Source organism: Bactrocera dorsalis, chromosome 2 (genome assembly GCF_023373825.1).
Source record: "Bactrocera dorsalis isolate Fly_Bdor chromosome 2, ASM2337382v1, whole genome shotgun sequence".
Classification (NCBI taxonomy): domain Eukaryota; kingdom Metazoa; phylum Arthropoda; class Insecta; order Diptera; family Tephritidae; genus Bactrocera; species Bactrocera dorsalis.
Window position 1 is genome coordinate 76,717,420 of NC_064304.1, and position 22,235 is coordinate 76,739,654.

Here is a 22,235-nt window from a genome sequence, read left to right on the forward strand (position 1 = left end):
GAACATTACTATTTAATTAGCTTCAGATAAGAAAATGGATGCAATTACAACAATTTGGGAATTGGGAATTTGGCCGTTCGGGAGAATGTTCAAAATTGAACATGTTGGGCCACTTAAGGGATCGTCTCAGTGTGACCCTTCGAAAAATCACTGATTTTCGAGATTTTTTTTAATGTTGAACTAATCGGTCTGATTTAATAACTAAATACATTCATGACGAATACAAAATTTCTTTTTTCTATGTTTATTTATTGGGTGTATAATAGTTAAATAAATTTTGGTTTAAAACAAAAATTTCAAAAAGACTATTAATCTGTAGCTATCGCGCTATGGAAGCTTTTTTTGACCTTTTTCGACAGTTTTTCGTAGAAAAAAATAGGAAGATTTCAAGAAAACAAAAAAAGTTTTGAAAAACACCATTCTCAGAAAAACGCGTTAAAAGATTAGAGTCGTTGTGTTTCACACTATGTTCCTTTCTACAAGAAACGCTGTCGCGATCGTAATAATTTGAAATACGATTTCAAAAATTGAGAGAATGTTTATTATAGTATATACTTTCGGATAATACAACAAAAAAAAATTGGTTTCTCAAAAATTTCAATTTGAAACAGTCGAAGAGCAGAGAAAGCTGCAGGAAGACATTGAGAAGAAACATCGATAGAAAGGAAAACTAAATTTAAGTGAGTTAAGTTTAAAAAAGCATAACGGACACATATCTTTAGCATTAGTATTAATTACAATAATATGCAGTGTTTAAAATAGTACTTACACAGCACTGCCTTAATTAAAATGAAAAATCAATTATGTTTGTTTTTTCACGAACAATATCATTTAATCAACGAAATAACAAATGATGAAGTTACTTAACATTAAATATCGACGTAAGGCGGCGAAAATTCAATTCGAACTTGCCGGCGTTCGGATTGATGCAGATAGTGGTCGAGTTGTTGTTGCGAAAAACTAATATTTACTTTGAAGAAAGAGGTCGGCGCGCAGGAACCGAGTTGTTGCAACGTTTCTGTTCGAAAGTATAAGCGAATGTTTATGGGTGAACTCTGTGACGAATTGCGTAAACGAATGTATTAGCGTAGGTGTCGACGCGGCGCAGTGTGTAAGCGAAAGTATCCAAAGCCGCGATGATCCAATCCTTTTGTTAGTTAGACAGTCGTCATCTGCTGTGGTGAAATGAAATTTGTCCCCAGGTGTGTTGTATTAGTGCATGTTGTGCAGTGTGGTGTTCTTCTGAGGGGAGTTGAGTTGTACTAGGGTGCACCAGTTTTTTCCGGATAGAGTGGGGGAGGTTTAACTCATTTAAACATACTGGGCCCCCTAGGCAAATATTTTGCCTAGTATTATATTTATTATTTGAAACATGTAATATGTAATGGTATTAATAGGAAATTGTATTTTGTGTAAGTATTGGTTCTATATACTGTATTATTCTAGCAAAAAAGTTGTTTGCTTGTATTAATTTGTTAGCGGTTATTTAAATTTTATATTTCATCGGTGTGGTATACCGGTTGTTTATTGTTTGCCTTTTCTATGTTATCGGCTTATAAAGGATAGTAACTCCACGCCTGGCTCAGATGTGGCCAGAATGGGTACTCCCTAGCCCTAGATTTAGGACTATGAAATTAGAGGGTTCTTGCGAGCGAGCAGCCGGTAATTGCGAACGGCTTCATTTAGAATTATAATTTTTTAAGTGGGGTGTTCAAGATGTACAACAGATTCCCATCCACTAATCTATGTGGAGCGCTTATGTAGGTGCGATAAGAGCTACCTTTACTTTTGGTAAGTCTAGGTGCAACACAGTATCGCATTGGGCATATGGTGTACCCTTAATCTTAATTTTGAATATAAATAAAATTTATTTTTTATTATTGGAAAATTATTAGGCACTAGTTTATGATAAGTGTCGATTTTTCGACTTTCTGAACCATTTTATTATGTGTATGTAATATTTGAGTACCTGTGCATTAATTTGGTTTTTAATAGCCCGCCACCGCTCAAGGATTTATTCAGGATTGTGTTTTTTCCATTATTGGCGAAAGCCATCCTGCGGGGTCGAAAAGTAACAGTTTTTAATATCGTTAGACCGAAATCTTACTTTGTTTTTTCTACCAATATGTGAGGTATTGGAAAATTGTGGCTCTAGTGGTAGTCGTGCAACGTACCGGCCATTATTTGATCGAGTAGTTGTAGCTTTAGAGAAGTCTTCACAATACTGATCTTCTAGAGTTTGAAATTTCCTTAATTGTGAATTAAGGTATTTATTTGCATTGTACTCAACTTGAGTTGGTATGGTTGTAACTAGTTCGGTAATTAGTCCATTTTGTATTTCGCTGTGTAGCGTTTGAACTTTTTGAGCCTTTGAGCAACATGGTGTCTCTTGGCTATTTTTCTTCTTCTTCTTTACTGGCGTAGACACCGCTTACGCGATTATAGCCGAGTCAACAACAGCGCGCCAGTCGTTTCTTCTCTTCGCTACGTGGCGCCAATTGGATATTCCAAGCGAGGCCAGGTCCTTCTCCACTTGGTCCTTCCACCGGAGTGGAGGTCTTCCTCTTCCTCTGCTTCCCGCGGCGGGTACTGCGTCGAATACTTTCAGAGCTGGAGTGTTTTCATCCATCCGGACAACATGACCTAGCCAGCGTAGCCGCTGTCTTTTAATTCGCTGAACTATGTCAATGTCGTCGTATATCTCGTACAGCTCATCGTTCCATCGAATGCGATATTCGCCGTGGCCAACGCGCAAAGGACCATAAATCTTTCGCAGAACTTTTCTCTCGAAAACTCGCAACGTCGACTCATCGGTTGTTGTCATCGTCCAAGCCTCTGCACCATATAGCAGGACGGGAATTATGAGCGTCTTATAGAGTTTGGTTTTTGTTCGTCGAGAGAGGACTTTACTTTTCAATTGCCTACTCAGTCCGAAGTAGCACCTGTTGGCAAGAGTTATCCTGCGTTGGATTTCAAGGCTGACATTGTTGGTGGTGTTAACGCTGGTTCCTAAATAGACGAAATTATCTACAACTTCAAAGTTATGACTGTCAACAGTGACGTGGGGGCCAAGTCGCGAGTGCGACGACTGTTTGTTTGATGACAGGAGATATTTCGTCTTGCCCTCGTTCACTGCCAGACCCATTTGCGTTGCTTCCTTGTTCAGTCTGGAGAAAGCAGAACTAACGGCGCGGGTGTTGAGACCGATGATATCAATATCATCGGCATACGCCAGCAGCTGTACACTCTTATAAAAGATTGTACCTGCTCGGTTCAGTTCTGCAGCTCTAATAATTTTCTCCAGCAGCAGATTGAAAAAGTCGCACGATAGGGAGTCGCCTTGTCTGAAACCTCGTTTGGTATCGAACGGCTCGGAGAGGTCCTTCCCGATCCTGACGGAGCTTTTCGTGTTGCTCAACGTCAGTTTACACAGCCGTATTAGTTTTGCGGGGATACCAAATTCAGACATCGCGGCATAAAGGCAGCTCCTTTTCGTGCTGTCGAAAGCAGCTTTGAAATCGACGAATAGGTGGTGAGTGTCGATTCTCCTTTCACGGGTCTTTTCCAAGATTTGGCGCATGGTGAATATCTGGTCGGTTGTTGATTTACCAGGTCTGATTTATTTTTAGAATTTTCTTTTTCGGGATTTGCTTTTGCAATTAAACCCGTGGTTCTTGATTTATAAGCGCTTTTATGGGGTGGGATGTTATATGTGCTATAATGAAGCATTGTATGATGTCTTTTATGACAATATAAGCAGTTAAATTTGCTTTTGCAATTTTTAAGATTATGTGTATGGGACAAGCAGTTTGTACAGAGTCTTTTTGATCTGACAAAGTTGTTCCTTTCGTTTATATTAAGTTTTTTAAACTTTTCGCAAGATTTTAGCTTGTGCCCTCTTGTGCATAGTTCGCATGACGTATATATTCTTTGTTCGGATGTGAACGATTGTATTTTGATAAAAATTATGTTTGATTTGTTTTTGCTTCTAGCTTGGGGTCTATTTAAGCTTCTATTTTGGTCGTGTTTAATTTTCTTAGTTTTGATTATTTTTTCTTCTAACCTTTCCGCAATTTCATATTGGGTGGTGAGAAAATCTTTCATTTGTTGCCACGTTGGGCACTTTCTTCGTGATGAGAGCGATTGCTCCCATAGAAGTAACGACTTTTCTGGTAATGCGGCGGTGCAACTATTTACCAGAATTGAGTCCCAGCTGTCTGTGGGGAAGTTAAGTGTCGATAGAACCGACAAACAATTAGAAACAGTGGATTCTAGCTTAATGAATTCTACACTTGTTTCTTTCTTAATTTTTGGCAAGTTTAATAGTGTCGTTACTTGCTTATCGACCAGTATTCTTTCGTTTTCAAATCTAGCTTTTAGAGCTTCCCAAGCAAAATTGAAATTATCGTCATTTAATGCGAACTGTTTAACTATTTCGCCTGCTTGACCTTTTGTTTTGTATCGGAGGTGATACAGTTTTTGTGCCTTTGATAGTTGTGGATGGTTGATGTAAACGGCTGTGAACATGTCCCGGAAGGACGGCCATTCTTTATAACCTCCGTAAAAGGTTTCTGTATCACATGCAGGCACCTCGAGTTGGATGCCTGAACTTGCCTCTTGATTGTCAATTTGTGGCAGCTCTACTCTACTGTGGGGAGTAGGTGCAATTGCTTGAATGAGCTTTAGTTGATCGGAGATCATAGCTTTTGTTTCTTCGAACTGGTCTAAGCAGTTTTCGTATATGGCGTAAGCAGATAATTTAAAATTTTGTGGTAAATCTGAATCGTCAGAATCTACAATGGCGTCATGAGCCACTTGGAGCCGAGTCCAAAAATTTTCAAGATTTTGACCTTTTATTTCTAGCAACGATTCCGAGTTTTCGTGAATCGGTGAATGTGCAAATCTAGTGCAGTATCTTAAAAAACTGTCACTTTGTGAAATGAATTTAACAACCTGTTTTGAGCGTGTAGCTCCTGCAGGTGTATTTTTATTTTCTTCGTTCTGAACCATTTTTGTTATGTGATATATTAAAATGTTGTTAAAATTTTTAAAGGAGTTTTTTTTTTGGATTCTATCGGTAAAAACGATTTTTTTTATTAATATCGTATTGTATTTACGTGCAATGTTAATAGAATATTATTTTTATTTATTTAATTTCAAATATATGTGTGAATAGTTAATTACTATTCAAAACCGAGCTTTATGTACATATATTAAAATATTTGATGCCCCAATATTTTATATTGAGGTGCACCCTAATAATTGGCTTGCATGTACTTGTTTTTGTGCAATTGAGAGCTCGTCGAAGAGATCAATATGCTTTGTACATGCACGAATTGTTTGTGCTAATGGTTTTATGCTTATGTTTTTGTTCTTAAGCAATTGAGCGCTCGTTAAAGAGATCAATTCGCTATTTGTTCGTAATGCACGAAATGTCTGTGCTAATACATATACATAAGTAGTAACGGGTGATTTTTTTGAGGTTAGGATTTTCATGCATTAGTATTTGACAGATCACGTGGGATTTCAGACATGGTGTCAAAGAGAAAGATGCTCAGTATGCTTTGACATTTCATCATGAATAGACTTACTAACGAGCAACGCTTGCAAATCATTGAATTTTATTACCAAAATCAGTGTCCGGTTCGAAATGTGTTTATCGACAAATTTTGTTCAGCGATGAGGCTCATTTCTGGTTGAATGGCTACGTAAATAAGCAAAATTGCCGCATTTGGGGTGAAGAGCAACCAGAAGCCGTTCAAGAACTGCCCATGCATCCCGAAAAATGCACTGTTTGGTGTGGTTTGTACGCTGGTGGAATCATTGGACCGTATTTTTTCAAAGATGCTGTTGGACGCAACGTTACGGTGAATGGCGATCGCTATCGTTCGATGCTAACAAACTTTTTGTTGCCAAAAATGGAAGAACTGAACTTGGTTGACATGTGGTTTCAACAAGATGGCGCTACATGCCACACAGCTCGCGATTCTATGGCCATTTTGAGGGAAAACTTCGGACAACAATTCATCTCAAGAAATGGACCCGTAAGTTGGCCACCAAGATCATGCGATTTAACGCCTTTAGACTATTTTTTGTGGGGCTACGTCAAGTCTAAAGTCTACAGAAATAAGCCAGCAACTATTCCAGCTTTGGAAGACAACATTTCCGAAGAAATTCGGGCTATTCCGGCCGAAATGCTCGAAAAAGTTGCCCAAAATTGGACTTTCCGAATGGACCACCTAAGACGCAGCCGCGGTCAACATTTAAATGAAATTATCTTCAAAAAGTAAATGTCATGAACCAATCTAACGTTTCAAATAAAGAACCGATGAGATTTTGCAAATTTTATGCGTTTTTTTTTTTTTAAAGTTATCAAGCTCTTAAAAAATCACCCTTTATATGTCTGTTTAATTTCTGTTTTTGTTTTTTTTTTTTGTGCAATTCTGCTTGTTTTTGTTTAACAAAGAACAAGAGGTATTGCGAACCAATGTGTGCTTTGAATATGCATATGTATCGGGTTATGTATAGGAATGTACGGACAATTGTAAATGCACCAATAATATATTTATGTGTATATAGTGTTCATAAATTTAATTAATAATTTAAATGAAATTGCAGGCAGATTCTATGCTATTCTATATGTACAAATATATGTATGTACATATGCGCAGGTATGTTTTGCACTTATGTATGTATATATTTTTGTGTATATGTATGTATATACACCACAACAATTATGTTATTTTGTTTTAATTTTGCATATACATATGTATGTTTGTTTTTTGTTTCTCTTTTCGTTTTTGATTTATGCAACCCTGCTTATTGTTCTTGTTGAACAAAAGCGGTATTGCCAGAGAATTTTTGTTAGTAAATATTGAATTTATGTTTTCTTGGATTATTAAGCCGTATAATATTGCCGTGAATTAAAACAGATTAGGTTGATTTTTTGTTAGGTTTTAAATATGAAAACCGTAACTTAGAACATATATACATACATATGTGCATATACTAAATTTGAAGTGAAATTAATACGCTCACTTAGAGTTGTAGGGTATATTCCAATGTTTAGTATGCCTGTTCGTTTGTTCCAATTCTTTTCTCCACTCCTTTTCTCCTTGAGGTTTGCGGCCGCTTCCAGGTACACCTTCTATTTTTGTTTTTTAATATTTTGCAGGTATTTTTTGTTCGCGCCCGATTGTTTTGTTATTGTGTATATTTGTTTTGTGTATGTTTGGTTTGTGTTTGCTTTATTGTTTAGGTGTTTTTGCTTTTCGCGCCCGATTTATATTTTAAGTATTTTGTTGTTTTTCCGATGTGTGGGTTTTTGTTTATTTAAACCTTTTAAATTGTTTCTTAGGTATATATTGGCACTGAAGTTTTTGGCGGTTCACTGGACTTTATCCGGTTTTTTTTTTTTTTGTTTGCTCCAGCACTCCTTTGTCTATTTGTTTGTATACGTATGTTTCGTTTTTGCTGCGACTCGCGCCCGCAAGATATTATTTTAATTTTCTATTTCGCGACCAATTTATATTTTGTTTTTAGATTACGTGCATTTGTTGCTTTTTTGTTTGCTTAAAATGTTTGGTGTCTTAATTTTTCAAATGTACTTTGTTTTTGTTCCCATTTTGTCACCTCACTTATTATGTATTTGTTTTTTTTTGTTCTGTTTGGGTTTTTTTTTTATTTTTGTTTGCCACGGCACTTCACTACACTGCACTGATTTTGTTTTGTTTTATTTTTGTGGTTCGACTTGTGGCTGTCAATTTAAGGTGCCTGTCTTAGAGGCTCGAAGGACCATGTTTAAAATAGTACTTACACAGCACTGCCTTAATTAAAATGAAAAATCAATTATGTTTGTTTTTTCACGAACAATATCATTTAATCAACGAAATAACAAATGATGAAGTTACTTAACATTAAATATCGACGTAAGGCGGCGAAAATTCAATTCGAACTTGCCGGTGTTCGGATTGATGCAGATAGTGGTCGAGTTGTTGTTGCGAAAAACTAATACTTTGAAGAAAGAGGTCGGCGCGCAGGAACCGAGTTGTTGCAACGTTTCTGTTCGAAAGTATAAGCGAATGTTTATGGGTGAACTCTGTGACGAATTGCGTAAACGAATGTATTAGCGTAGGTATCGACGCGGCGCAGTGTGTAAGCGAAAGTATCCAAAGCCGCGATGATCCAATCCTTTTGTTAGTTAGACAGTCGTCATCTGCTGTGGTGAAATGAAATTTGTCCCCAGGTGTGTTGTATTAGTGCATGTTGTGCAGTGTGGTGTTCTTCTGAGGGGAGTTGAGTTGTACTAGGGTGCACCAGTTTTTCCCGGATAGAGTGGGGGAGGTTTAACTCATTTAAACATGCAGTATAATATGATATAAATGTAAAGAAAATCATGCTGTAAATATTCCAAACCACCAGTAAAATATTTCTAACAAAAACATACAGTTTACTCGTGCTAAATAATTACTTTCTTTCCCTCGGCAATATGTTCAAATATCATTGAACATGCTCATGTTTCAATAGTAGATAAAACCGAGACAGTACAAAACATAAAAATGTATACATAATCAATCATATATTCCCACATATGTCTTTAATGGAATCTCGACAGGCAAAGCGCGAGTATAAAGAAGGTTGTGTTAAATTATAAAAATAATATATATATATATATATACATATATATGTATATATATATATATATAAAATATAAGTAGGTACGTTTTCAAAATAATTTAATATACATATGATTCCAAAAAATTTATATTTAGTTTAATATATCTGGCAACCTGGAGCGAAGTCAAAAGAATTGAAGTGTGAAAGAGTAATTTTTAATAAATTCGGAATTTTAAATATTTACGACAAATAAATTAAAAAAACTGGTTTCTACACGGAAGTGCATTTTACGTAGATTGCTTGGAAGTTGAAGCGCGGTGTGGTGATCGGGTGGATGGGCTGTTGCACCTGCTAAAGTTTCCCAGTGGATGTAAAGCAACCTATTATCGTTTCTTTGTTTTCTTATTGGACTTTAACCAGCAAAAAGGAATCTAAGAAGGCACTACCTTGTATAAGCTGTGTTTATCTAATACAAGAACCACTTAAATTTGCGTTATTTATTGTTAAGCTTTTACTTGTATTAGATCAGCCTAGAAGTATACACCGAAATCCGAAAATGCTTTATCGAATAGTTGCCACATAGTTACGTTTACTAAAATTTATCTTACAACGATGGCGTCGAGTAACCATGTGTGTATAACTTGCTCCAAGAGTTTAAGGGGAAACTCAGGAAGTATAAGCTGCAATAGTTGTAAGAATTGGTTCCACAAAAAGTGCAGCGACTTGAGTAACGATGCTTTCAAGAAAATTGCTGCTGCGTTTCGGAAAACTGGTCATATTGACTGGCGGTGCTCTGGCTGTCACTCAGAGGTTAGCATTATTGAGGCAATCAATGACAGTGATGAGGACGACAATGATTTGCCGTTAACAACAAGCAAATCGGAGTTGGAGAATATGTTCGAGAAATACCTAATACCGTTCAAGAAAACAATCGAAAATATTCAGACCAGCGTTGCAGGGATTCGGCAGGACTTGAACAAATTGGCAGAGAACAACAGGGCAATCTCGCAGCAGTAAAAGCAATTGGAAAAGAGGGTCGGGGCTGTTGAGAATAAATTAACATCGTTCGATGCACTTAATGTGGATCCCAACATTATAATATCGGAGATAAATGATCGCAATAAGCGTGAAAGAGAGATTATTGCTTTGAACGTGCCGGAGTCTGAGAAGCCGGTAGGCTTGGATCGACGTCGTGATGATTTGGAGAAGGTTGTCGCAGTATTACCACAGGAGATGTCAGAGGTTGGTCCGAAACTTGGTCTCCGTAGACTCGGCCGTCCTGTGGTAGGTAAGATTCGTCCGCTATTACTAACTACGGAGTCTGTAGCGGATGCTAGGAGTCTACTGCGTATCAGGACAGCTGGTCAGTCTAGCATCTCATTTAAGGCGAACCTAACTCGAGCTCAGCAAGAGCATCTCAGGAATCTGCGTACGGAGCTTGATAATCTAACTAAGGGCGGAGATAACAGCAAGACAATTAAGTACATTAATGGGGTACCAAGGATAGTCGATAAGCAGTCTTTTCGTGCGCCAAAAGAAAAGCCTAAAAACTCGTAAGCTAGATATATACTATCAAAATACTCGAGGGTTAAGAACAAAATTAAAAGAGTTCTTAATCTCATCAGCAGGGCATCAATGTGATTTGATTTGTGTTAGCGAGTCATGGCTTCATGAATCAATATCAGATGATGAAGTGGTAGATGATACGTATTTAATATTTAGGAAAGATAGAGACAACCAAACAAGCAAATGCACGAGAGGTGGAGGTGTTTTCATAGCGGTGAAGCGTAGTATTAATGCTGAACTACTGCCAACTAACTGTAGTAGTGTCGATCAAGTTTTTATTAAAGTAAAATGTACCGAGGGCGATCTAGTGGTTGGATGTGTGTATCTCCCACCACTGTCGTCGTTGGATAAGTATGCGAGTCATATGTCAACAATTTCGTATTTGAAGGAAAAATATCCCAACTGTGCATTGATTATTGTTGGCGACTATAATCTCCCCAGTAGCTGTCCTCAAGATGAATGTGCAAATATGGTATACAGTGAGATGAGTGTGGCTAACTGTCAACAGTATAATAAAATTCGCAATATAAATGATCGTACACTTGATTTATGCTTTAGCAGCATTGAAATATATGTGAACAATGCCGAAGCTATTATTGATGAAGATAAGCACCACCCGGCTATAAGTATACATGCTGAAATTAAGGCCAACCTAAAAACGAACGTAGCACCGACCTATGCATTCAAGAAGGCGGACTACTGGGGATTGAATTACTTCTTTTTGAGGACTAACTGGATTGAACTGTATAAATTAGTATCACTGGATGACAAGGTAAACTGGCTATACGATAGAATTAACGACGGAATTGTGTAATTTGTTCCTGCCCATACGAACAGGAAAAGCAATTATCCATGCTGGTTCTCTAGGGAGCTGATAGGAAAAATACAGCAGAAAAAGGATGCGCATGCAACATACAAAAGATTAAAAACCAGTTACGCATACAATGTCTTTCGTCGGTTGCGATCGGAATGCAAAAGAATTGGCAAAAGGTGTTACCACGCATACACGTCCAGGATGGAGGAGCTTGTACGGGTAGACACTAGTAAGTTCTGGGAATTCATCAAAAGCAAGAGACGGAACCAAATGGATATTCCATCCGCCGTGTCGTGGAAAGATAGTGTAGCTACAACGGGTGGGGAAGTGAGCAATCTTTTTGCATCGTTCTTTGGTAGCATCTATGCGGGGAAACTTAATGACAATGGGGAACCAATGCCCACAGCTCAAGCTGCGGAAACATTGACTAGTTACGATGTGAAACTATCGGAACTCACCATCCGCTTCGATGAAGTGTACGAGCAAATGTGCAAACTAGATGGAAAGAAGGGAGCCGGACCAGATGGAATACCAAACATATTACTGAAGAGCTGTGCAGTCGGACTGGCCGAACCAATAACCCACATCTTTAGTAAATCACTGGAGGTGGGTATTTTTCCGTCGGCGTGGAAACGCTCGTATATTTGCCCAATTTACAAGGCAGGGTCGGGATCTGAGGTGTTCAACTACAGGCCAATATGCATACAGCCAGCAATGGCTAAGTTGTTTGAGAAACTAGTTTTGCCGCAGGTTAATTTCGCCTTCAAGAATACGATCTCGACCAAGCAACATGGATTCTTTGGCGGCAGGTCTACGGCTACAAACCTTTACCTGTATGTCGACTACGTACTGCGAGCGTTGGACAAGGGTGAAACAGTTCACACTATCTACACGGACTTCAGCAAAGCCTTCGACATGGTGGATCATAAGCTCTTAATAGAAAAGATGGATCGCTACGGAGTGGCAGGAAACGTATTGAGCTGGTTCAACTCGTACTTAACTGGGAGATCCCTGCAGGTGCGAGTCAATGGCTATGTGTCGTCCGAGTTTAAAGTGTCTTCCGGGGTTCCACAGGGTTCCCATCTGGGGCCAGTGCTGTTTAGCATATTTGTAAACGACATTGGGGCCAAAATGTCGTCGGACTTTCTACTTTATGCTGATGACCTCAAGATATTCAGAAAGATAAGCACTGTGGATGATATTAGCGCATTACAGCAAGACCTCGATAGACTTGAGGAGTGGTGCGATGAAAATAAATTAAGTTTAAATTTAAACAAGTGCGTGGTGATGTTCTTGTCACGGTCCTTGAGTCGTCGTACAGCAGTTTACCGTATTTCTGATCATCAGCTAGAAGAAGTCACAGTTGTAAAAGATCTTGGTGTCATGATCGATAACGCACTAAATTTCACCAAGCACATTGACAAAATTACTTCACAGGCGTACAGGACACTCGGGTTCATTTTCAGATGTGGTGATGACTTCAGGAATGCTGATACTTTCGTAAGGCTGTACACGACCTTGGTGCGTCCGATGTTGGAGTACTGTTCAGTGGTTTGGTCTCCCCATACCGACTGCCTCATTGACAAAGTGGAGAGAGTGCAGAAGAAACTCTGTAAATATGTCGCGTACTTCCTGGGACGTAAAGGATGGGTCGGAGGCTCGGAGGAGGTTCGTGGTCAATTTAGGATATGTAACCTGATGAGTCGGAGACAAGTATCAGATCTCTTGTTTGTTTTTAAATCACTAAATGGGTTAATCGACTCCCCGGAAATGTTGGAACAATTCGGCATTGTAGGCCGTATGCCTGGTTTGAGGTCGCACAGACTGTTAAAAACAGTTAACTCATCGAAGAACTACGTGCGGGGTGGACCGAGGAGCAGGGTTGTAGACTTAGTAAATAGACACTATGAAAATATTAATATGTGTGGTTGTACATATGCGAGCTACGTCTCTAGGGTTAAGGAATTAGTTAATAATGTATCAATACAGTATCATTAATGTGTGATTTGCCTAGTCATGGGTATGCCTTCCGTTTTATTTTATTTTTTTTATTTTTGTTACACTTTTCTGTACAAAGCCGATTGGCGTGAATAAATAAATAAATAAATAAATAAATAAAAAAATAAATAAATAAATAGTTAATTTGCAGAAAAAATATATCAAATGGATTGGCGAATGAGCGAAATCTTAAATTTAATAATCTTATGCAAGCATAAATGAAAATATCATGGATCATATCAAATGCATTAATTTAATTAGTATATATGTTCAAATATCATTGAACATGCATACTTATCAGCAAAGCCGAAATACAATTAAAAATAAATATCTATTTTTTAAAATACATACATACATACATACATACGTATGTACATAAACAACCACATGCATTTAAATGCAATGTGCATCTAATAATAATAAAAATATATGGGACCCAAGTCATAAATTTACAGAAGAGATAACATCCCAGCGGGGCATAAAAGGCCTTCATATGGCCTTATTCATGTCGGAATTGTAAGGTAGAAAGGGCTGACTCCTTCATATCTTTTTAACATTGCATGTCCTACATCGTGATGCCTCACTTCTGCTATCTAAAAAAGGAGTAAATGAGGCCTCACCTCTGCTATCTCTAAAAGGAGTAAATAAGGCCTCATTTCTGCTATCTCTAAAAGGAGCAAATGAGGCCTTACCTCTGCTATCTCTAAAAGGAGCAAATGATGCCTTACCTCTGCTATCTAAAAAAGGAGTAAATGAGGCCTTATTGTTTTAATAAAAATAAGCTGTTTAATAATGACACGAAAGACTTTTAATTCATCAATATATTATTTTGATTTATTATCGTAGGTTTTTTTATACACTCTATTTTTTATTAATTGTATCGATTTTTTAATATCATTTTCGTAACTTGGGAAGCCGTATTCGGGGGACTTCAGAGCATCTAAAATTAGAAATAGCAATTGTGAGTTGTGAATTTATGTATTTAATTAAAACAAACCTACCAAACACAAATTTCCCGAATAAGTTGGTTTTTTTTAATGATTTTTTCTTCTGCAGCCCATCGCAATTGTACTCTAACAAGCACTCTTCTGTGATGATAAATTGTAGAGATTTTGTAATAGGTGTTGAACCTATACATTCTTTAATGCTACAAATCTATTGAAATCAGGAAAGTATTAATTATATAGTTTCGCAGAAAATACTGTTCATTCAGTTAACTTACTACGTCATTTTTTGAAAACATTTCAACATTTTCCTCAAAATGTTCCATTTCTTCAACGCTTTTTATTGGAAATATGTCCAGGCTTCTAGATTTCGGAAATGCTTTCTCTAACAGTTTATCCATCTTCACATGTAGCTCACAAATTAAGTTTTTCATTTGTTGCACCTCTTCTTCCATAAATAAATTGTTTAATCAATTTAATATACACAATTATGTATAGTAATTACTTACCCAATTTTTTCATTTTATTTCCACACTCACAAGGTGGAGAATTTTTGTCATTTATCATCATGTAGCTCCGTTTTGACATTTTGGAATCTTTAGTCTAAATCGATTATATTTATATTATATGTTTCAATTTACATTCAATTGAAAGGATAACACTGGATCACAAATTTGAATTTGTTTTTTGTTCCACGGATGCCACTATCTAATTTGTATGTGAAATGGCTCGCTGATTTCGAAAATCGAGTTAATTTTTTTTTTTTATGGATACGTTTTTGAGATATTTGCAATTTACCGTTATTCGACCAAAAAAAAAAGGTGTCTTCATTTAATCATGTATATTTCACTGACCAGTTGAGCAATCTTACTGCAAATTATAGAAAATAAAAGTAAATGAAATTTCCTAAAAATATTGTCTACTTCATTTTTCCATAGGCCTTATAATTTCTGAGAAATTCATTAATAACTTCGTGTTTTTAAATTTTTTTATGAAAAAATTAAAAAAAAAATAAACTTTGGCAAGGAAAAAATTTTAAAACAAAAGATATTTTTAATTTTTTTTTTTTATTTTATATGAAGTCCTGTTTCTTTATAAAAAACTAAGCTACCAACGAACAAAATCCATGGATAAATAGGAAAGTTGTATATGATCAAAGAAATATATCCAAGTCGCGCAAAGTCAATGTATACGTACATATATGCGGATGTAGTGTGTAAAGTAGGGGTGAGATATCTAGCTATGCGCTAGGAAATCAAGTTGTAATGAATTTTTAATGGAAAACGAGAGAAACGTTCTATCACAAGCGCAACTAAACGATTGGATTAGAGATTTGCAATTATCCAAGGAAAAAGCTGAGCTACATGCCTCTCGTATGCAACAATTTCAATTCGTGTCACCCCATGTTAAGGTGACATATTATAGAAATCGTCACGAACCATTGCAAAGCTATTGCTATTGCAAAGACATTCCAGGATTATTCAAAGAGTTTGGTCAGCCATATGTGGATTCCGAGGAGTGGTGATTGTTCATAGAGGCAGCAATAAACTAAGCTTGAAGGCCGTATTACTGCATAATGGCAACAAAAAGTCCTCGATCACGATCGCGCAATGCAGTAAACACGAAGGAAAACATACGAGGTAATGGAGAAATTGTTAAATTTCATCAATATGAAGAGCATGATTGGAAAAATATGTGCCGATCTTAAAGTCGTTGGAATGTTATGCGGTCTACAAAGTGGCTACACAAAAACACTGCTGCTTTCTCTGCAAATGGGATAGGCCGAGCTCGTAAAGACCACTATTGCATTAAGGATTGGCCGGAAAGAGTTGAATTTACAATTGGTTGTGGATAATATCAAATACATCCCACTTGTAAAGAAGGAAAAAATCATTCTTTCCGCCATTGCACATCACAGCTCGGCCTCATTAAAAATTTGTTAAGGCGTTGGACAAAGAAGGCAAAGCATTCAATTATTTGCAAAATTTTTTCCCAAATATTTCCAAACCAAGATAAAGGAAGGTATATTTGTTGGGGCCCGAAATAAAAAAGTTGATAAATAATGACCAATTCAAAGGACTATTGTCACCAGTTGAGGCAGCAGCGTGGGATTCCTTCGAAATGATCGTTTCTTCTTTTCTCGGTAAACACAAAAGTCCAAACTATGAGAAGGTAGTGAGCGACTTAATCAAAAATTATGCAGAAATGGGGTGATTATTCAAAGACTTATTTAATTGAATTATATAAAATTTTATAATTTACTTATTTACATTTTCTTTTTTCTCCAGGCGTAAATATGTCTCTAAAAATTCATTTTCTGCATTCCCATTTACGTTTTTTCCGGCAAATCTCGGAGACGAAAGTGACGAGCATGGCGAAAGGTTCACCAGCAAATGAAATTAATTGAGAATCGATCAAGGGTTTCTGGGACGTCGGTATGATGGGTGACGACAAAACAAAGCACATAATCATTTCGACTATAATGTAAGAACATCAACTTAAGACAAAAACACATTGTTTTAATATATATTACTAACATATAAATAAATGAGTTTATAAAAGCTAAAAAACGACATGAAAATTGACTTTTATTTAACAGAAAACAGCGCATAGCTAGATATCCCACTCCTACTTTACACACTACATCCGCATATACGTATACATTGACTTTGCGCGACTTGGATATATTTCTTTGATCATTTACAACTTTCCTATTTATCCATGGATTTGTTCGTTGGTAGCTTAGTTTTTTTATAAAGAAACAGGACTTCATATAAAATAAAAAAAAATTTAAAAATATCTTTGTTTTAAAATTTTTTCCTTGCCAAAGTTTATTTTTTTTTTAATTTTTTCATAAAAAATTTAAAAACACGAAGTTATTAATGAATTTCTCAGAAATTATAAGGCCTATGGAAAAATGAAGTAGACAATATTTTTAGGAAATTTCATTTACTTTTATTTTCTATAATTTGCAGTAAGATTGCTCAACTGGTTAGTGAGATATACATGATTAAATGAAGACACCTTTTTTTTTTGGTCGAATAACGGTAAATTGCAAATATCTCAAAAACGTATCCATAAAAAAAAAAAATTAACTCGATTTTCGAAATCAGCGAGCCATTTCACATACAAATTGGATAGTGGCGTTCATGGAACATTTTTGCTGTAAACCAGTGTAATTAAAGTGTGAAGTGATGAAGAATTGGCAAAAAACCATTTTATCTTGACATGGCAAGCACATCGCCTTGTACAATAACTCTTTTACATTAAATTACGCACATTATGCACATTACATATATTTATATTTAGTTCTTCGGATACATTTTTGCTACAACTAGGAACATTTTCATTTTCTGGAACAATAGCTTTTTTCACGATTTCAATTTTTTGCCACAAGTCGACGAAAATGTCTATCACTCACTCCACATTTAGTTTTTCCCATTTCAATAGAATAATTAATTTACTATTCAATTAGTTTCATATACATACATATATGTACATATGTATATTAATCGAGACTTTTAAAAAATTACAACTTACTTGTAAGTTCGCGTACGAAATGAGAAAATATAATAACTATAAACAACCTATACGGACGTGTTTTTCATGCGCTCCGTAGAAACTTTCGAAAAAAAAAACAAAAATAAAACAAAATAAACAAATATTAAAAAAGCGCATCCAGTGCAAACGTTAGGCAATAACGCCGAAAGTGCAAATCAAAACATAAAAAACCACAAACTGTTTATAAACAAAACACATAACAAAATAACAAATAATAAGTGTGAAATAAAACAAACAAAAAATACAAAGGCATGAGCGCAGCGCAGCCCCACCAACAAGGCCGTAGGCATTCTCTGAATGCCTACTTCAGCTTTGTCGAGCCTGCCAGTTCAGCTCCTACCAACAAACAAGGCAACGGTGAGAAGGATGAGTCATCGCAGCGACCAACTGAGCGGCACCATAAGCAGAGCTTACAAAAAACTAAAGCAGGAGAGAACGGCAGTCAACAACGCCCGGCAGCAAACATGATCACACCAACTAAACAGGTACCAGCAAGTACGCAGGCAGCCAAGAACAACATAAAGCAAGGTGAGAATGTACCAATAAAAAAGACCAGTCTGTACAAAGTGGCATTGACCGCTACATTAACATAAAAAGGAAATTAAGTCCTTCAAAGTCAGCGGTCAATCCCAAGAAATTTCAAGGCGGTACACCAATTAAGAATAAACCGGAAGTTTTAAATGGCAATAGGTTTGCCTTACTAAGCAATGGATCAAACGACGATGCCAAGGGTACCACCACAGTCGTTAATGCCAAACCACCTCCAATATATTTGCGCGAACGTAGCAGTAATGTTCTCGTTGCTGAAATAAGTAAAATTGTAGGTACTAACAATTTCCATATAGTGCCTTTGAAAAAAGGCAATATAGATGAAACAAAAATTCAGTCCTACACTGAAAAAAGTTTTATGGACATAGTTAAATTTTTGTCAAATAAAAACAAAAATTATTATTTGTATCAACTGAAGAGCTCGAAGGGCCTAGTTGTTGTAATCAAGGGTATAGAGTCCGCCGTAGACTCTAGTGAAGTCAAAGAAGCATTGGAACGAGGAAATAAAAATCAAGTTCAAAAATGGTTGCCAAGAATTTTGGCTACAAAAACAGATCTCGCAATTGTACCCTGGATTGTGGTCAATCGTTCAACGATTCTTGATAGCATTCCCATCGTCATATTTGTGTGAACGTGGATTTAGTGCTGTGACAACACTGCTTACTAAAAATAGAAATCGTTTGCTTGTTACCGAACGTGGCGACTTGCGACTGTTCTTGAGTAAATTGGAACCTGATATTAACAAACTTATTAAACAGCATCAGATTCATCCTTCACATTAGTTTTTATATAAGGATCGATTATTTTAGTTTTATTTTTAATAAAAGATTCTGTTTTAATATTATAAAGTTGTGTTTCAATAATCATTCTTATTGGCAGGTGGAGCCCGTAAGAGTTAACTTGAGACCTAAGCGCCGTTGTATGTTACCTACTGCGCTCAGGTTTCAAGTTGCTGGTTATAGTTAAAGTTTCGTTTAGAATTCTCCGTTAATATACACTGCTCTAGAATCTTATGCTACACCACAGTTACAAGCTACAACAATATCACTAAAAAATCGGGGTTGTGACTTAAACCTTACGGCTATATACTGTCCACCTCGCTTTAAAATTACAGAACTCGAATTTAAAGACTTTTTTGGAACACTAGATCAAAGATTTCTAGCAGGTGGAGATTACAACGCAAAACACACGTACTGGGGCTCACGTCTTATTAATCCGAAAGGACGACAGCTGTATCAAACTGTTATAAATAGGCACAATAACCTTGAAATAATATCTCCTGGTAAGCCGACATATTGGCCTAGTGATCGGAAGAAGATACCAGATTTAATTGATTTTGCTGTAAACAAAAATATAGACAAATCGCACATAATAGCAGATACATGTACTGATCTATCTTCTTATCACTCTCCGGTACTAATAAAATTATCTGAACAACCCATATTCGTTAATCCAAAAGTGGGTCTAACTTCTTATAAAACAAATTGGCTAAAATATAAAAAATACGTCAGCAGCCACATTAATATTGAGTACTAAATAAATACAAGAAGAGATATTGACGAAAGTATAAGAGAAGTCAATGATATAATAACCAGCGCAGCTGTCTTAGCAACACCAAATAAAAGCTATAAGCCGATTGGTTTCAGAAGAATCTCTAATAGAGAAATAGAAATTCTTGTAAATGTAAAAAGGCGTGCAAGACGTGAATGGCAGATAAATCGTTCCCCTTCCACTCAGCTTCAATTAAAATCTGCTGTACGTAAATTAAAAAACGCGCTTAAACGTGAGGAAGAATTGAACACCGAAATGTATATAAAGAAGCTGTGTCCGAATTCAAACAAGCAAAAATCCCTTTGGAAAGCCCAAAAGTCCATGAAGCCACCAACTGACTCCAACATGCCTATACGAGACTTGGGAGGAAATTGGGCTCGAAGTAACGAGGAAAAGGCTAATTGCTTTGCAAATCATCTAGAAAAGGTATTTCAACCCAATTTGCCAAAGAACAACTTTAAGCTGTCAATCTTACCCAACACAGCTAAAGAGTCGCTCGAGCCTCTTATGACTTCACCTTCTGAAATCATTGGTATCATCAAAGAACTTAATCCAAAAAAATCGCCGGGACATGATAAAATTTCCCCAAAAATGCTAATTGAGTTACCAATTATTGCTGTAGAGGTGCTCTCTTTGCTCTTCAATGCAATTCTTAGTTTCGGATACTATCTAATTTCGTGGAAAAAGTCGCAGATTATCTTGATAGATAAACCTGGGAAAGATTTAACACAGCCGTCTTCATACAGACCAATCAGTCTTCTACCCTGTCTTTCAAAAGTATTTGAAAAAGTATTACTATCAAAGATGTCTCCTTTCCTCCACGAAAATAACACAATACCAATGCATCAATTTGGATTTCGTGCGAAACATGGCACAATAGAGCAAGTAAATAGAATTACTAACGAGATAAGGAAAGCATTTGAGCACAGGGAGTACTGTTCAGCAATATTTCTAGATGTAGCTCAGACGTTTGATAAGGTGTGGCACGAAGGTCTTTTATATAAGATTAAAAAAATTCTACCTTTAGAATTGTATAGAACGTTGGAGTCTTATTTAAAAACTAGAAAATTTATGGTAAAAGTGGGAGATTTCATATCTGATGAACGTCAGATAAGGGCTGGTGTACCCCAGGGCAGTGTTTTAAGCTTAGTACGCAGCTCTCAAGAAACGTAAAAACTTCATATAAAAAAACGCTTAAGAAACGGTCCAGAAACGTTCCTGCGATAAAGTTACTTGTGCTAGTACGCAGCTCTTAAGAAAGCTAGTACTAATTTTTAATACTTTTTTTCAATAAAATGTGAATATGGCAAACCTGGTTTTGCGAACATCAAATCAACAATTGTTTCTTGCAGGAAATTCGAAGAATCGTCAAATTCATCCTAAATTAGTTGAAATCATTATTATAAAGTATGTTCCATTTTGAAATGTTGTATAAAACCAACCAATCATCAACAACATTCCTAAAATCTCAATGAAAATATTTGTGTTACCATGCACATACATACGCACAAAGTTTGTTTACTTTGTTTATTCTCTCTTGCTCTTCTAATGTGGATCATTCACAATGCGTAACCAGCTGTCAAAATTACTTGAGAAATAATGTATTTTTGTTCTTGAGCAATTACTTGAGAGCTGCGTACCAACCTTTAGGCCCAACACTATACATCATATATACAGCAGATCTTCCAACAGCTAACAATGTATTAACTTCAACTTTTGCGGACGATACAGCAATAGTGAGCCGTAACAAATGCCACATTTTAGCATCAAGAATATTAACGGAGCATTTAAGTTCTGTCGAAGAATGGCTAGCGAACTGGCGTATGAACAGAAGCGTGAATGAACAGAAGTGTAAACACATTACATTTTCGCTAAGACCAAAGATGTGCCCGGCAGTAAAAATAAACAATATCTTAGTACCCCAAGCGAACGAAGTAACATATCTTGGTATTCACCTAGATAGAAGGCTCACGTGGAGAAAACACGTATCTAGTAGAATAACATGTATGAAGATTAGAGCTGCAAAATTAAATTGGCTTTTAAATAAAAACTCCAAACTTAGCCTAGACAACAAAGTGCTCTTATATAATGCGGTCATAAAGCTGATTTGGATGTATGGCATTAAACTGTGGGGTACGACCTGTGCAACCAATATTGATCTAATACAAAGGTTCCAATCAAAAATGCTTATAACAATCACGTGTTCACCATGGTACATGCGTAACGAAAATATCCATAAAGACCTTGGTATTCCTATGGTAAAAAAGAAGTAGAAGTCAGCAGAATTAAATATATATCTAAACTCCGAGATCACCCAAACCCTTTGGCTAATGCTTTGGTACATTCCTGCGATCAAACAAGACTTAAAAGAAGAGATATGCCTGCGTACTAAAGAGCGACGTAACACCAAAACAGCTCAATCACTTGCTTGAGTCTGTCTAGTTTTTAAATAGATTTAGGATTTTATTACTTATTGTTAGGCTTTAAGAAAAAGCAGATACAATAAATAAAATAATTTTGAAAAAAAGTCTTAAAAAAGAAAAAAAAGAAAGTATATTTCAACTTTTTTTTATTTTCCACATAAATTTTTTCATCGTTATAAAAATTTAAACGGCTCAAAAGCTCAAAACATGCGC

General features: G+C 36.3%; 2 protein-coding genes across 10 annotated transcripts in view; one reads left to right on the top strand and one right to left on the bottom strand.

Annotated features, from left to right (window-relative positions):
- The window catches only part of LOC105231136 (ubiquitin-conjugating enzyme E2 G1), a 539,049-nt gene that overhangs the window by 243,684 nt on the left and 273,130 nt on the right, over positions 1-22,235 (top strand). The window lies entirely within an intron of this gene.
- The window catches only part of LOC105225614 (calcium/calmodulin-dependent protein kinase kinase 2), a 215,268-nt gene that overhangs the window by 61,471 nt on the left and 131,562 nt on the right, over positions 1-22,235 (bottom strand). The window lies entirely within an intron of this gene.